Here is a 16,736-nt window from a genome sequence, read left to right as displayed (position 1 = left end):
AATGCGAAATTGTAGAGTTTTTGGGAGAGGAGGTCCGAAAGAGAATTTGCTGAAATACACTAGTGCCAACCTATTTATTTTGGTTTTGCACATTCCTGATGCTTAGGGTTCCATTCTGTCTTTTTTGTGTAGCTCAGATAATTCCATCTTCAGTATGAATCATAGCCCTGAGATTTGAGGTACAGTGCAGGAGAGTGTGGTGCCATTTATGAATGGCTCTAAGAAGGGGACTCTAGCTCAGAGTAGAACAAGTCCATGTGATGATTTGAGCTCTGAGGGAGCTGCTAGGAGGAAAATAAAGAGTTAGGCATCGAGGCTGGATAAATCTATGAAGGCTTCTCTTTCATAACTCTTAGTAACATGTAAGTGTTAACTGCAGGGCTCAAAAGAAATGGGGACATGAATGCCCTTAGAATTCAGAGGGGTAAGGATTTAGGATATTTTATATGTGTGTGTCTCTTTGTTTCTGTCTGCCTACCTGTCTGTCTCTCTCTTGCTCTCTCTCTCTCTCACACACACATATACACACAGACACAAACACAGACATGCACATACTGATACATCTCCTTGAGTAACTAAAATAAAGACTGAGTGGGAAAAATTGGGTAATGGCTGAGTAAGACCTTAGAGAGTTGTAGTATAACCCACTGCCAGGTTCTTTTCTTCCTTCTTCCACAACAGAGATGAATGTCAAGAGAATAATTCTGAAATGCTTTGGAGAAAATTGACTTGAGAGCATATTTATTTTATATTCTACTCAGACCTTTTCTTCAGTCTGCTGAAGAGTCTGTCCTCCAAAATCTTTTTCAGTTGCTTGTTCTCATTTAGTTATTAATAGAATGCATATCACTAAAGTTATAGGAGGAATAAAGGATCTCCTAATTTATTTATTTATTTTTTTTTTGAGACAGGGTCTTGCTCTGTTACCCTGGCTGAAGTGCAGTGACAGGGTCTCAGCTAGTTGTAGCCTTGACCTCCTGGATTCATACAGTCCTCCCATCCGAGCCTCCCAAGTAGCTGGGACTACAGCCATGAATCAGCATGCCCTACTTTTTTTTTTCCCTTTCTTTTCTTTTCTTTTCTTTTTTTTTTAACTTTGTGTAGTTTCAGGGTTTTGCCATGTTGCCCTGGCTGGTCTTGAACTTGAGCTCAAGCAATTTGCCCACCTTGGCCTCCCAAAGTTCTGGGATTATAGGCATGAGCCACCATGCCCAGCCTAGAATCTCTTTATCATATAAACAATTTTTAAAATTAATCCAGATGAATCTAGAAAGTTGCATCAGAATCATATAGGGAACAAAATATATATAGAGAGAGAGCCTGGTATATAGTCTGGTATATTTTTTTCTACACATTCTATATGTTTTAAAATTTAGAAAACATAGTATATTATTGTAGGGGAGTAAGTGTATAGTAGTGTTTCATGAGGAAGTCAAAATAATGTTTCATGAGAAGTCAAAGATTACCACATATTCAAAATTTGAGCTAGTTTATGGATTTAAATTGGGAAAATGGAGGGAATTATAGTGTTATGCAAGCCGAGATATTATTGTTTTCATGGAGCCAAGAAACTGCTTATTGAATTCAAAAGAGAAAAAAAAGGAGACAGTGTCACATTACTGGTAGATTTAAATGAATACTTACTTGTCCACTTAAATCTTTGAAAATAAAATTGAGTCTTTTTAGTCTGATATTATTGTTTATGTTTTCCCATCTGCAATGTCTTGCTACTGCTAGGCCTAATGGAAATAAATTGCAGTGTGTGAGTTTCATATACCACAATCTATCTTCAGTTTACTCCTTGACTTTCCATCCCTTTAAGTACTAAAAGTAACTGTAAAGTTGGAGTTCATATATTTTGATTCTCACATGTTTTCAAAATGATGCCTGCTCATCTTTAGTTGTTCTTGGCATTCTCTATCAGAGTTCACTGTGTTGACTAGAGAGATTGACTATACCAAATAGTGTTTTTATATCCGTAAAACAGTACTTATGTAGTTGAACATATCAAATCTTATTGTAATTATTTATTTATGACTCTGTCTCCTCAACTGCTGCCCAGTAATTGTGAAAATATATTGGAAAGGCACTGTTATTCATTTAGCTTCATGGAATGGTAAATATCATATGCTCAATGACATTTCATGGCATTTTAAACTGAATATTTCTTAAGTAGAATTCTTTTTTCTAACTTTTATGTAGGTGGGGATGTTGGAGATTATATGCAATTTCGTTCTTAATTTTTCTATGATCTTATGAGATCATAGCCAACCAATGGGAATGTCTAAATAGATTACTTGGTTTGTATAAGTTATTACTATTATTGTTTATTCTGCCTTTGTTTCATTCAAGAGTAAATCATAGATTCTAGGAAAAAGCAAAATTTGAAATTTTGGGCTTAACATTTAGATCTAAGGTACACTAAGTGATACCTCACCCTCCGGAAAGAGTGAATATACTTGGTTTATTCTCAGGTAATAATTTTGGAAGTGTAAGAAAATATGGATGAGTGAATTTCCTACAACATTTCAGTAGAAGTATCATGTGAAATTGATACTCAAAGACCTGTCTATGAAGGCTAGCATTTTATGAAGTATTATGTTAGTAATGAAATGTTACCTTTGAAAGACATAAATAACTTTTTCATGTACTTCAGTCTTGGAAGTTATCAAAAGAAATGTAGTGGCATAAAAACTGTGCAAGAATTTAGCCTTATTTATTGATACTCCATCTATATGCATAAATGAGATGTAATCATGTACCAAAGTACATTTATCTACTGTTTCTTGTTTAGGAATAGGTAAGAAACCCAGATTGAAATGAAAACCATTTGTTTTATCTTATTTTCTTGCCTAAAGCCAACAGTTGATTGACTGCTATAATATGAATTTAGAGGTAACTAAAATCCCAATATTGTTGAAACCACACTACTGTATAACCTGTCAGTTTTTAGGGATGCACATAAAAGCCAGATACATTTTCACTTGCTCAGTGTATTGTGAACAGTCTAATAGTGCTTTTTTCTCCCTTGAAAATTCCTCATGGGCTTTGAGTTACATCTCAAGGGCTGTGTTGTGGTTTTACAATTAACCTCTTATAGTGAAGAGTATACACAGATATTTTATAGTAGTTAACTCATTGTATACCATATTATTTCAGTGTGTATGTGCCCAGAGCAATCTATAGTAGCAGCAGATAAAATGAGGGCAAAGCTTTAATTCTAAGGGCTATTTTAGAATTCCCTCTATAATTTTTGTTGCTATCACTTCTCCTGGAATGTTATGGTAGGAAAGCTTCCAGATCCCTACTTTATAATCACAGGTCCTTCTGCTTTTTTCATGGTGTCATGGTTCCTCAATGAAGTGGGGTTTTCTTTTGTTTGTTTTCATTTTCGTTTTTAACATCACGGAGATGAATTCTTCTATGTCGTTAGCGTCCTTGAGATGGCACTGTAAGCTGTTTACTTCAGAATAAACTGTCATTTTTTCAAAAAAGGAAACACAAACATAGCTTTATTTGACAGTAACATACATTGCATTGTTTCAGTTTTAAAAGTTTATAATTTTAGAAAAGCTAATTTTGTACTAAGTAATACTGTGAGTGGTAATTCCTTTTTACAGTAAATTATTCCAATAAAATAGTAATTAAATGTTTCTTTTAGAAGGGATTGATTTTCATTTTGTTCTTTTTTATTCTCATTTATTTTTAGATTATTGTAAAGAAAAAAAAGGAAAACCCTCACAGTTTTCTAAAAGAGTATAATGAAAAATATCTAGGTCATATATTTATTTCTGCTAAACTGTGATTCCTGGAAACTTGTGGGAGAGAAGAATTGTAGTCAGTGCGCTGAAATGTTCACGATTATTAGCATCAATATCACATAGGAGAAAGATAGTAATTTTTTTAAATGGCTAGAAAAGTAAAGATCTATCATTCATGTGTATAAGTAACAAACACACCAACTTTAAAAAATTTATTTTCCATTGTTAAATATGTTCTGGAGATTTTAAATTTATAGAAGAAAAAGATCATCATATTCCTAGCAACAAGGAATAAGAACACATCAATTTGTGCCAAGGAAAGAGCAATCTGAAAACCTTAAGGGCATTATTTCTTCTTTCTGTGGAAAGACAATGTTGGCAAATTATGCATTATTTTTTCTCACAATGAAATGAGAATAATAATAAAATACTATACATGAGTCCCTATGATAAATGCTTTATGTGTATTATCTCATCTAATATTCTTCAAAGCACATGACATTATTACTATTGCTCTTTTACTGCTGAGGAATTAGGTTTGAAGGGATTTATGTCATTAGGAAATAAGAAATGGGATGTGGAATGGGGTGAATGTCCCAGTCGATGGGACTCTAGAGTCTGAGGTGTTAACTCTGAAGATGTGGATTTTTGTACTAGAGGAGACATTAACATCAACATTTCTTTCATCTTTTCCATCTCAGAATTTCTGCTTTCCCTCTGCTCCTCTTCCCTACAAATAAATATTTTTTACTAGTGATATTATAGTAGCAACTTCCTTTTCTAATCTGAAAGTTAGGAGCAGATAAAGCTGTGGTACCTGGATTCCATAGCACAAAATGCATGTATATTTGTTTTCCTTATAAAATACTTACTAACAAAGCTGATGAGATTATATAGTAAATTGGGCTCTTGAACAGTGTTTTAAAGGAACTCCACTACTGGACTGTACTAACTAGAGTTTATTTTATGGCGTCCTACTTTTAGTATAGAGCTTCTCCCTTTATTAGAAACATGCTGTTGCTCTTACAGATTCCTATTCAGCCTTTGGAGCCAATGTGTGATTTTGTTTGTTTGTTTGTTTTTGTGTTTTTGAGATGGAATCTCCCTCTGTCACCCAGGCTGGAGTGCAGTGGCGCGATCTTGGCTCACTGCAAGCTCCGCCTCCCGGGTTCACGCCATTCTCCTGCTTCAGCCTCCCGAGTGGCTGGGACTGTAGGCGCCCGCCACCATGCCCGGCTAATTTTTTTTTGTATTTTTGGTAGAGACGAGGTTTTACCATGTGTTAGCCAGGATGGTCTCGATCTCCTGACCTTGTGATCTGCCCGTCTTGGCCTCCCAAAGTGCTGGGATTACAGGTGTGAGTAACCGCGCCTGGCACATTGTGAGATTTTTAAGAGCAGTTTCTTAAAGGTGATTTTTAGTTGCTCACTGAAATGCTATTAACTAAAACTATTAATCCAAGTGTACTATAAAATTTTTAGGCTTCTTAATTCAAATCAGAGTGATTCTTGTTTGTCATGGGCTCTTGTAACTCCATCAGCATCAGTTGAATAGAAGTGTGTTTGTGTCCATTTTAGTGGATCTATCTGGATCTCATGGGGAAAAAGTCAAGGTTGAGGCAATTGTTCTGTGCCTTGATCCGTTTAACATTTGTTCAGTGTTCTAAAGACCTGAGAATTACATGGGTATTGATCTGTATCAGTTGCTGCTGATAATCTTGGATTATTTTATTTTTGCATGAATAAACAAATATGTGGAGTAAAGGCTGATTTCAGTATTACCAGTTTGATTGCAGAGATTTATGTTTCCTCAGTTTCAAGATTAGAAAAGTAAGTTTAGCTTTAAAGATAATTTTCCTTGTATTTGTTGGGTGTATTTTTTCAAAAAGAACTTGTAATATTTTTAGATGAGCTTGGTAAACATGTACTTTGAGGTAATATACACACATTATAGTATCTATTTTTAGTTCTAAAGTTACTGTCATTTACAAGGGCATGTATTTCCAAAAACAAATAATAAAAAGCTTTTATTTTCATAGCTATTAAATTCTATAACAGTCTTCTTTATCTACCCAGTAGTTACCTAATTTCTATCCGAAATTACAGTTCTAGCAATGTATGAGAATTGGATTATTAACATTAGAAATAAAAAATGAAGAAATTCATTGGAATGAGTCATGTTACCTTTAATAAAAGCTCGACAAAAAATGGATTCTGCCTACTAACATAAATGGCCTAGCTAAATGAACAAACAACTTTCTCTTCTTAGAACAAGTAGAAAATATATAAGGAATAAATAATATAGAATAAGATAACAGTAAGCTGAAAATAAATGAAAAATATAGTAGTGCAATAAAATTATCAAGAATCTGAATAGGCACAAATAAAACTAGATTCTTTAACTGTACTTTTCATAGTGCTATAAAACTTAATCTATTCATTAATTTCTTTATATTTTTAACACTGTATATTTATTAAATAATTAGTGTCAAGAACTCTGTAGTTGTATGCCTACAAAGATATACTCTTTCCTTATAGAGGGAAAATAACTTCTATTAAGTCCTTTTTGCTATGTATTTTTACATGTATTGTTTCACTTAATCTTTAAAAGTGATTTGATAATATTTCAAAATACAATTTATATATAATAAATTAATGACTCAGAGAAAATACCCAGAAGCTATTATTTTATTATTAAATCAATGTTTATTTGAAATATGTTCAACTTTTAATTTTCATTCAGAGGGTACATGTGAAGGATTACTACATAGGTATGTTGTGTGATGCTGAAGTTTGTGGTACAATTATCCCATCACCCAGGTAGTGAGCATAGTATACAACAGGTAGTTTTTCAACCTTCCCCCGCTTCCTCCCTCCCCCCATAGTAGTTTCCAGTGTCTGTTGTTCCCCTCTTTATGTCCATGTGTATTCAATGTTTACCTCTCACTTACAAATGAAAATGTGTGGTATAAAGTTTTCTGTTCCTGTGTTAATTCACTAGCGATAATGACCTCCAGTTGCATCCAAGGAGAACACAATTTAGTTCTTTTCATGGCTTTCATATTTCATGGGGTACACATAGCATATTTTCCTTATGCAGTCTACTGTTGATGGAACCTAGCTTGATTCCCTGTTTTTGCTTTTGTGAACAGTGCTGCAATGAACATAAAAATGCATGTGTCTTTTTTGTAGAAACAAATTTTTTGTAGAACAAATTATTTTCCTTTGGGTATATACCTATTAATGCGAATGTTGGGTTGAATGGTAGTTTTGTTTAAAATTCTTTGAAGAATTGCTAGATGGCTTTCCTTAGTGGTTGAACTAACTTTCATTCCCACCAAACGTACACCAAAGTGTACGTTTTCCCGTTTCTCTGCAGCCTTGCCAGCGTCTATTGTTTTTTTGACTTTTTAGTAATACCCATTCTGACCAGTGTGAGATAGTATTTCATTGAGGTTTAGATTTGCATTTCTCTGATGATTAATAATGTTGAGCATTTTTTCATGTTTGTTGGCCACTTGTATGTCTTCTTTTCAGAAGTATCTGTTCATAACTTTTTAGTGGAATTACTTGTTCAATTTCAGAACATATTGGCCTATTAACATTTTTATTTTCTTCCTGGTTTAATCTTGGGAAGTTGTGTGTTTCCCCAAATTTGGTTGAGTGTTGAGCTTAATTTCAGAATTTATTTGTTAGCTTTCTGCCTCAATGATCTGTCTAATGCTGTCACTGGAGGTGTTGAAGTTTCCCACTATTACTGTATATCTGTCTAAATCTTATTGTGGGTCAAGAATAATTTGTTTTATGAATCTGAGTGCTTCAATGTTTCATGCATATATATTTAGGATAGTTAAATTTTGTTGAATTGAACCTTTTTTATGTAATGCCCTTCTTTTTCGTTGATCATTTTTGGTTTAAAGCCTGTTTTATTTCACTTAAGAATAGTAACTCCTGCTCTTTTTAATTTTCTGTTCGCATGGTAGATGTTTCTCCACCCCTTTACTTTTAGCCTGTTGCTGTCATTATATGTGAGATGGGTCTGTTGAAGACAGCAGACCGTTGGGTCTTATATTGTATTATTATCCAGCTTACCACTTTATTCCTTTTAAGTGGGGCATTACACCATTTACATTCAATTTTAGTCTTGATAAAATAGCTTTTGATCCTGTCATATTGTTAGGTCGTTGTTTTGTAGACTTTATTGTGTAGTTGCTTTATAGTGTCTGTGTGCTGTGTGCTTAAGTGTGTTTTGTGGGAGCAGTTATTCATTTCTGTGTTTAGCACTCCCTTAAAGACCTTTTATAAGGCCAATCTAGTGGTAGCAAATTCCCTCTCTGATTGCTTATTCAAGAAATATCTTCTCCTTCAGTCATGAAGCTTAGTTTGGCATGATATGAAATTATTGGTTGAAATTTTTTTTCATAAAAATGCTGTAAATAGCCTCCCAATCTCTTCTGGCTTGTGAGGTTTCTGCTGAGAGGTCTGCTGCAAGCCTGATGGGACTCGCTTTGTAAGTGCACTGACCCATCTCTCTAGCTACCTTTTAATATTTTTTTTTCTTTTGCATTGACCTTTATGACTCTGGTGACTCTGTGCCTTGTGAATGGTCATATTGTATAGTGTCTTGCAGGGATTCTCGAAATTTATTGAATGTTCATGTCAACCTCTCTAGGGAGAGTGGAAAAATTTTTGTATACTACATTCTCACATATGTTTTCCAAGTTGCTTATTCTCCCTCCTAATCTCTCAGGAATGTCAATGAATCATTGGATTAGTCTCTGTATGAAATCCCATATTTCTCAGAGGTTTTGTTCATTAAATTAAAAAAAAAATGTTGATTCAAATAACTGGTGTTCAAACTCTGAGATTCTCTTCTCAGCTTGGTCTGTTCTGGCGTTGATATTTTGAACTGTATTATTAAGTTCTTGTAGTGAATTTGTCAGTTCCAGACATTCAGTTTGCTTTTTTTCCTTAAAATAGCTATTTCATCTATCAGCTCTTCGATCGTTTTACTGGATTACCTGGATTGGCTTTCAACTTTCTCCTGAATCACAATGAGCTTTCTTGCCATCTAGATTATGTATTCAATGTATGTCATTTCAGTTCTTTCAAACTGGTTAAGAACCATTTTTATAGAGCTAGTGTGCTCATTTGGAAGTAAGGAGACACTCTGACTTTTTAAAAATTGCCAGAGTTCTTGCACTGATTCTTTCTCATCTGAGTAGACTGCTGTTCCTTTCATCGTGGTATAAATGGAATATATTCAATTGGCTTCATTTCTGGGTACTTTCAGAGGGCCAATGCTTTGTAAAGGATCTTTATTTGTGGCTAGATTTTTGCCCTAGTTTTCACGACAATGAATGTTGGCAGAATATTTTTGGTATTGTGACTTGGGCTGTTATCCTGTAAATTGTGCTTAAGTAATGGCCAGCACACGGGCTCCTACTCAGCCACATGGGTCTTTTGTATTTCAGAATGTTCATGGCAGCACTCTGTGGTAGACTGGGGAGATACAACCCCTTTACCAAGCCTGCTCGTAGGCCTTGGGGAAGCCCCCTTCAATAACTGGCATCAAGCCAGTGGGAGCGGCCAGACAGGGGCTTTAGGAGGGGCTGGTGGGCAAGAGGGTCTGCAAAACACATGTGCTCTAGTCCTGCAGGAAAGTTCTACCCTGCTCTCTGTTGGCCCTGCGGCCAACTCAGGTTACAGCTACTCAGAGAAAGTTGGGGGATGTTAGCGGATGTGCATCTATGTCTTCGTTCTGCTGCAGCTGCCCCATGCATTAAACCCCTTTGGGCTCCACATACACTGGAGCGGTCTTTGCGTAGTCTCCAGACAGATCTCCCTGCCAGTTCAAATGTCTGTGGAGGTTGTGGGATCTCTTGTAGCTAGGATCCTGGAGGCCCGTAAGGAGAGTGGACTGCCCTGCTTTCCCTTCTCTCATCTCTTCCCTAGATGCTGTTCAGGGCTGGAAACTAGCTCTAGCATTTGGCAACCTTGCACAAGGTTCCCAACTTCCTCCCTCGTCATTCTCGGTGCCTGCTTTGCCTCTCTATCAACTCTTGGTGTTTTCTTTCCAAATACCTGTTCTCTATCAACTCTTGGTGTTTACTCTCAAAATATCTGTTCAAAGTATGTTGGTTTACTTGATATTTTTATCTCTCGGTGGGAGTGGCACTTCCTGGCTGCATCTAGTCAGCTACCTTCTCCTCCTATTTATTTATTTCCTGAGATGGAGTTTTGCAATATTGCCCAGGCTGGTCTTGAGTGTCTGGCCTCAAGCAGTCCTCCCACCTCAGCCTCCTAAGTAACTGGGACTACAGGCTTGTGCCACCACACCCAGCTACAGTGTTTTAATAGCTAACTTTAAGACAATAAGAGATACTTAACTCATTTCACATGAGAGAGATTGATGAGGCTATTGATGATGCCTTCTTACATAGTATTATTTCAGACTTTGTGCTCTATTTTGAAAAGATTTTGTTGTAAATTTTGAAATAATAGCCAAAAAAGGCAATCTAAGCTTAATGGCATATTCCTGTTGTTCATGGACAACCTCTAGAATGTTACCTTCTTCAACTTCTTTTACATTATTACAAACCTGTATATGATGCATTGTTGTACATTTTCTTGGACAAACATAGAACTCTAAGTTAGCCATAGTAATTTCTATGCCTATTTACCAACTGGAACATTAAAATAGAATTTTTAAATGTGGTAAAAATGAATTGACATTTCTGAGATTTCAAATTCTCAATATTATATTTTGAGGTAGGATTTTTCTATCCTATTTCCTATACTCATAAAAATAAGGCTGCCAATTCACAGTAATTTGAGCTTGGACTGTCACCTGATTTGCTGGTAATTAATGGTAGATTTAAAGTAATTTATCCCTGACATTTGAATAGTTCTTTATCTGAATTAGTGTACAACCTAGGTTGGTGAAACATGCTGACACTCAACAACATACATGGGAATTGAATACTAGTTCTGCCCATTAACTAATTGCATTTTGTGATTAGTTAATAGTATGAATAATATGCAACACACGAGGTATTTAACCTATTTAAAAAGGAAGGTTTTAGAAATATGTAAGATATTTTACTTAACTATGATTAAGTTTAACCTACATAAAACCCTATGTATTATAATAACCTGTAATACTATTTGATCATTTTGATTCAAATATTATTATAAAGTGCATTTGCATGCAAAAATTCACACTTTAATTTCATAATTTGGTCTGTATAAGGAGACTAATATATGAATATACTATAAGGAAGATTAAAAGAGCAGAGGGACTGCCAGAAGAAATTAAATGAGATAAAATAGTTCTGGCTGAGAGAAAAAAAGTTAGGGGAAGGAAAAATAAGAGTGACTGATCAAAAAAAGTAGGATCCTGAGCTCAGGCATTCTGCTTGCCTTGGTCTCCCAAAGTGCTAGCATTACACACGGCCCAGAGTTTGAGACCAGCCTGGTCTCGTCTCTACTAAAATGCAAAAAATTCGCATGTGCCTGTGGTCCCAGCTACTCAGGAGGCTGAGGCAGGAGAATTGCTTGAACCCACGAGGCAGAGGTTGCAGTGAACTGAGATTGCAACCCTGCACCCCAGCCTGGGTGACAAAGCTCAACTCCATCTCCAAAAAAAAAAAAAAAAAAAAAAAGTAGGATCCCAGTGACAAAGGCTTCTGCAGATCTGCTGCATTGTGACTCTCCAGTGTAATTGTTTAAAAATGGGCCCAGTCTGCCTGGGATCACCAGAAGTCTCCTAGAGGTTAACAAGTACAGTGATAGCAACCTCTTCTAGAACGAGCACAGCCAGGGCCAGAACTGAAAAACGGAGGAAGAATTAACTAGTGCAAGGCCGAAAGGGAATTATTTGATACTTCACAGATTCAACCATGCATTGGAGAAGAGCAGTGAATGGCCCCAAAATTTCCCATTGCTGTCTGGTGAAGTAATAAAAAGAGAACACTTGCACAAGAGGTAAATTGACATTTTTTGATTGAAACTGTATAAATAAAAGCTGCTCACGTAATGTTTAATGTAGATTTTGCTTTGTAGTGCATTTGTTGGTTTAATCTCTATACCTCACTTTTGGTAAGATTACTTGTCTTCTGTTTCAGATATTCCCATCTCTATTGAAAGTCAACCATTGAAGGGCCTTGTTAAAGAGAGAAAAACCCCTATACAAACTGTCTGAAGGGAATTTTTGAAAGAAGATATTGGCTGTAATTCAATATATGTTTTTAACAAAATAGGTTTGGGCATATCCAAAGTTTTCTTCTCTCTCTCTCCACTCCCCTTCCCCACCTCTCTCTTTTTAAACTGCTTTTGGATAAGTTATTAAAAACATAAAGTGAACTACTAAGCCAAAATGCAGTTAAAAGTTAAAAAATATTAAGAAAAACCTAAATTTTTCTTATTGGTCAGAATTGTCACTATGATATTGTTACTCTCAGTGTGCTTGTATTAGTGAACTTTACTTAATTAACTATGGAGCTTTGTGATTCCATTAAGTTTCTGGGATGTTTTCTAGAGATGTTTGGGAATTAGGACCCTCTTCTGTGACAACCGATAAAAACTCAACTTCCTGAAATTCTTACATTAGACGAGGAAGAATAATTGCATATGAATAATTTTATGCATAAAACATTTTTCCTATTCAGGTACAACATAGTAGAACCTGAAACATTTGAAAAACAATTGGCCCAATAGCTTTATGTATGTTTTAGTTGGTATGTAAATACTTTTGTTATTCTTGTGAGACAAATCCCATGAGGATCACCCACATTTGTAGAGAAAATTGCCTCCTTTCCCTCCAAACATCATAATAGCTATAAAAAGGTAGGTTTTAACCAATAGGAATAAGCCAGTAGAATGAATGTCAGTCTATTTATGTTTATGATTAAGTGTGTTTAAATGTGATTAAATGTGTTTCTATGCTGCTTGTTTCATTAGTTTTTCATCTTGGAATTGAAATGTAAGGAATAGTCCAAATTAACAGGGAATAAAAATGTTTGCTGTAAAATGATTGCTAAAGAAACAGGATATGGCAGAAATAAAATGTTTTGAATTGGAGGCTGGCACTATAAAATGAACAGATTATAGTGGGGCCACTATAATCATAGACACCAAAAGTCTAACTCCAACTCTGTCATTTATTTCTTGGTAAGACTAGAAAAGTTACTTAGCCCATCATTCTCTTTACTCATTTACCTATGTGGAAAGGTGATACTGAATGGGGCCACATGTGAGAAATGCTTTGGCAATCAGAAGATACTTCAAACATGTTAACTGTCTGCTCTTAGTGAAATGGTTTATATCCTGTAGGAAGTATCAGCTTGATGTGTAAATTTTCAGAATGATGGGTGTTATTAATTATTTTTAAAAAGACACATTTAGAAATAAAGTAATATATAGTTTAAAAGGAGATATTATACATTGAAACATATAAATAATTTTCATTAGCAGCAGCAACATTGTCATTATTAGACTTTATTTTAGACCACTGTGAATGCCATTAATATTAATATGTAACATAAATTTAATTTAAAAATTATTGCAAAATTGGCTACTCTTCAGATATAACATCAGATTAAATAAGTATTTTTATAAAATATAATTTTGCTATCACTATACATAATATTTAGAAATGTTTGTTGGAGATTGGCAATGAATCACTAAGGAATTATAGGGATAATCAGCTTTATTAAATACCTTATTTTGTTTACTGGAATCTTCCATACATTCATTTAGTTTGCAGATGGTTTTAATTTGTAGTAGTTTCAATAAAAAGAACTGTGAGCTGTTCAGTTATAAACCAAGTAATGAACAATATAGCTGTAGGAAATTTATGGCTTGTCCTCAGAAATAAATGTGATCTGGACATTTTAATATTCTAAATATCACATTTATCAAACTGGTTTCAGAATATGAAGGGTATGTTTATGAGACTTTGGATATATTTAGAAGATAATTACTGATTTCTATCAAGCTATACTGTGACTCAAAAGCTTGGATTAAAAAATGTATAGGCATTGATTCTGGAGTATGTGAGCATAAATAGGTCTGAAATTATCAAAACTCATTGCTTTTTGTGATGCATCTTGCATTGAGATTACTCAGAAATCTTAGTGAAAGTGAAACAAAACTAAAGTGCTTTCCCTAAATTTGTGTGCTAATTAAGCTTGGAGATTAATAAATATACAGTAAATTAAAGTGGGTCAGTTTCAATCACAGATACTTTATGAATTAACATTTTTACAAAACAAGAATCATAAATCCTGTACTATATAGTGACACAGATATTTGAATCACAAATATTTATTATATGCAAAGGTCTCACAGGTTGCTTTGATGGTGTGTAGCTGATATTCTGTTATCTTCTTTTTAAAGCACCGTTTATTTTATATTTTTATTTTCTTTCTTAAAAACATTTAATACTAAATATGCAATATGAAAAAACATTTAATTTGGGAAATATAGTAAAAAATGTATGTTTCAGATGTGTACATGCCTTACAATTCTCATTGCCAATTCTGTTTCATTTTCTGGATTGAGGTGATAACTACAGCAAATGTTCAGATGCATGTTTAACATGAAAGTTATCCTATTTTTTTTAACAAAAAATCTAATTATTGTGTTGATGCAGATTATAATTTGAAATCATTGATACATTTTCAGTGGAGTTAGTAATCTTAAGAAATATTTTAAAAGTTATGCAGTGTTTTAGAGTTGTTTTGTGTATTTCTCCATCTAAAAATGCCAATATTTGAAGAATTACCTTATTTCTGGAGAGTCCAAGTTTTCTGCCACTTTTCAGAATTACCCCACTTTGACAGTCCATTATAAAGTCCTGGTAACACAAAAAAATATTGAAGGATGTATTCATGAGATAAACATTTTCTTCCCTAACTTAGTAGAGTAATAATAAGCAAATATATTCCTTTCCCTTACTTCTGCCACTATTTTTCTTTTAAAACAGATATTTAAAATCTCAGTAGTTTCTTACGTGGTGTCTTCAGATGCTAAATTGCTTGTTTCCTATAAGAATTATTGAATGAATTGGTTGATATAGTCTTGCAACAACACTTAATGATTATGTTCGTGTTAATATTAGGTTGGTGCAAAAGTAATTGTGGGCAAAAGAAGCAATAACTTTTGCACCAACCTATTTGGTAGTTATTAATATCCACAGAAGTCTTAGCTGGTTTTTTTTTTGAGATGAAGTCTAGACTGGAGTGCAGTGGTGCGATCTTGACTCACTGCAACCTCCACCTCTGGTTCAAGTGATTCGCCTGCCTCAGCCTCCCGAATGGCTGGGATTACAAGTGCCTACCATGACACTCAGCTACTTTTTGTATTTTTAGTAGAGACAGGGTTTCACCATGTTGGCCAGGATGGTTAGCTGTGGTTTAAATTCACATCCAAGTGATACTCTAGTAGGCAGCTTTATTGTTCATTTTTTTATCCCTTACCAGTAAGAAGTATAAAAAATTGGTAACTGACCTTTACAGGCACTAGTTTAATATTTGTTCACTTACCAGTGTATGTGAGTGTGCATGCAGATGGTTTTAACTTGTAATGGTTTCAGTAAAAAGAACTGAGATATTCTGAGTTATAATATACATACACATATATAACTTACATGCACACACATATAACACAAATACATATCTTTGTGTTTATATAGAGATATTTTTCTAAAATGTATGATTATTTAAAATATATTCTTCATTATGGTTTAACATGAAGAAACTTACTGTTCAAATGAAATAGAAAACAAAATCAAACAAAACCTAATGTTCATGGAATTTACATTACACTTTCATATGCTTACTCTTTATATTAAATTAAACAACTCATGACTTATCACACTGAAAAAATAGGTTTTGAAATATCTAAATTATTTAAATTTAGTTGGGAAAATTGTTTCTATGTCATGAGAATATATTTTGGTTGATTGTTTGGCTTAAGCTAAAATTTATCATTTCAATTGTACAGAGAGTCAGATAACTATCATGAATATGGCATTTACAATTTTTTAAAAGTGGACACAAATCAGGGTAGTTTGAATTTTTTCTCTTATAATTATGTTATTGATAAAGTAATGTGTTAGAAAAGGCCACCAAAGGAAAAAAACACATTAATGTTTTCTGCCTTTGTTTAGAAGAACTATAGAGCTATCATAGCCTCTTGGACCTGGTTCAATATATTTCTTGTTCAAATATAGACAGAAGGAGGAACAAACTATCTCTAGTAAGAGCAAATATAATTGGCCAGATGGACTTCCATCTCCACACCTGGATCACCATAATGTGTGCCTAGAACAATCAAAATGCATGACTAATGACATTTGCACAATATGAAGTTATAATTACATGTAGGGGATTCTTAGGATGATTTATTGCTCTGAACAACAGCTGCTAGAGCTTCAACTGTACTTCGTGTAAATTATTTAGAAATATCCATAAAATTAAAGAAATAAAACTAAATGAACTATTCTGACATAGGAACCAAAAACCTCAAAGAAAATATCCCATAGTATACTTTTCTTTCTGTTATAAACACATCCAAAACAAAGCAGATAGTGAAATATCAGTATCCAAAACGTGGTAAGCCTTCTTTCAAAAAATGAAAAAAAAGCAATAAAAACTAGTGCCTGCAGCCAAAAAAGCCACAGTAATTTCAATGTGTTACATACTTACAGATGTTTTTTGCCTGCCTAATTTTTAATTTCCCCTTTTTATTAGTATCTTGGTGGGAGAGTAAATCCTGATGACTAACTACTGGAAACTAGTCAGTCATATTATCTCTCCATACTACATAAAGGGGCACTTGAGACAAGCTCAGTCAGTCAGCTTTGCTGTCGTAGGACTTAGTTTCTTTAACTGGTGATACGAGGAAGAGAGGAGTCACCCACAGTAGTGATGATGAAGACAGTGAATTCTGAGTGGACCACTCTGGCTCTGAA

At 34.3% G+C, this 16,736-nt stretch overlaps 1 protein-coding gene across 1 annotated transcript in view; it reads left to right on the top strand.

Moving 5' to 3' along the window:
- Positions 1-16,736, top strand: part of LINGO2 (leucine rich repeat and Ig domain containing 2) — a 1,254,362-nt gene that overhangs the window by 51,945 nt on the left and 1,185,681 nt on the right. The gene's annotated exons all lie outside the window — the stretch shown is intronic.

This window comes from Colobus angolensis, unplaced genomic scaffold, assembly GCF_000951035.1.
Source record: "Colobus angolensis palliatus isolate OR3802 unplaced genomic scaffold, Cang.pa_1.0 Scaffold455, whole genome shotgun sequence".
In the NCBI taxonomy this organism is placed as follows: Eukaryota; Metazoa; Chordata; class Mammalia; order Primates; family Cercopithecidae; genus Colobus; species Colobus angolensis.
The sequence above is the reverse complement of the archived record's forward strand: the minus strand, read 5'-3'. Positions and strand labels throughout refer to the sequence as shown.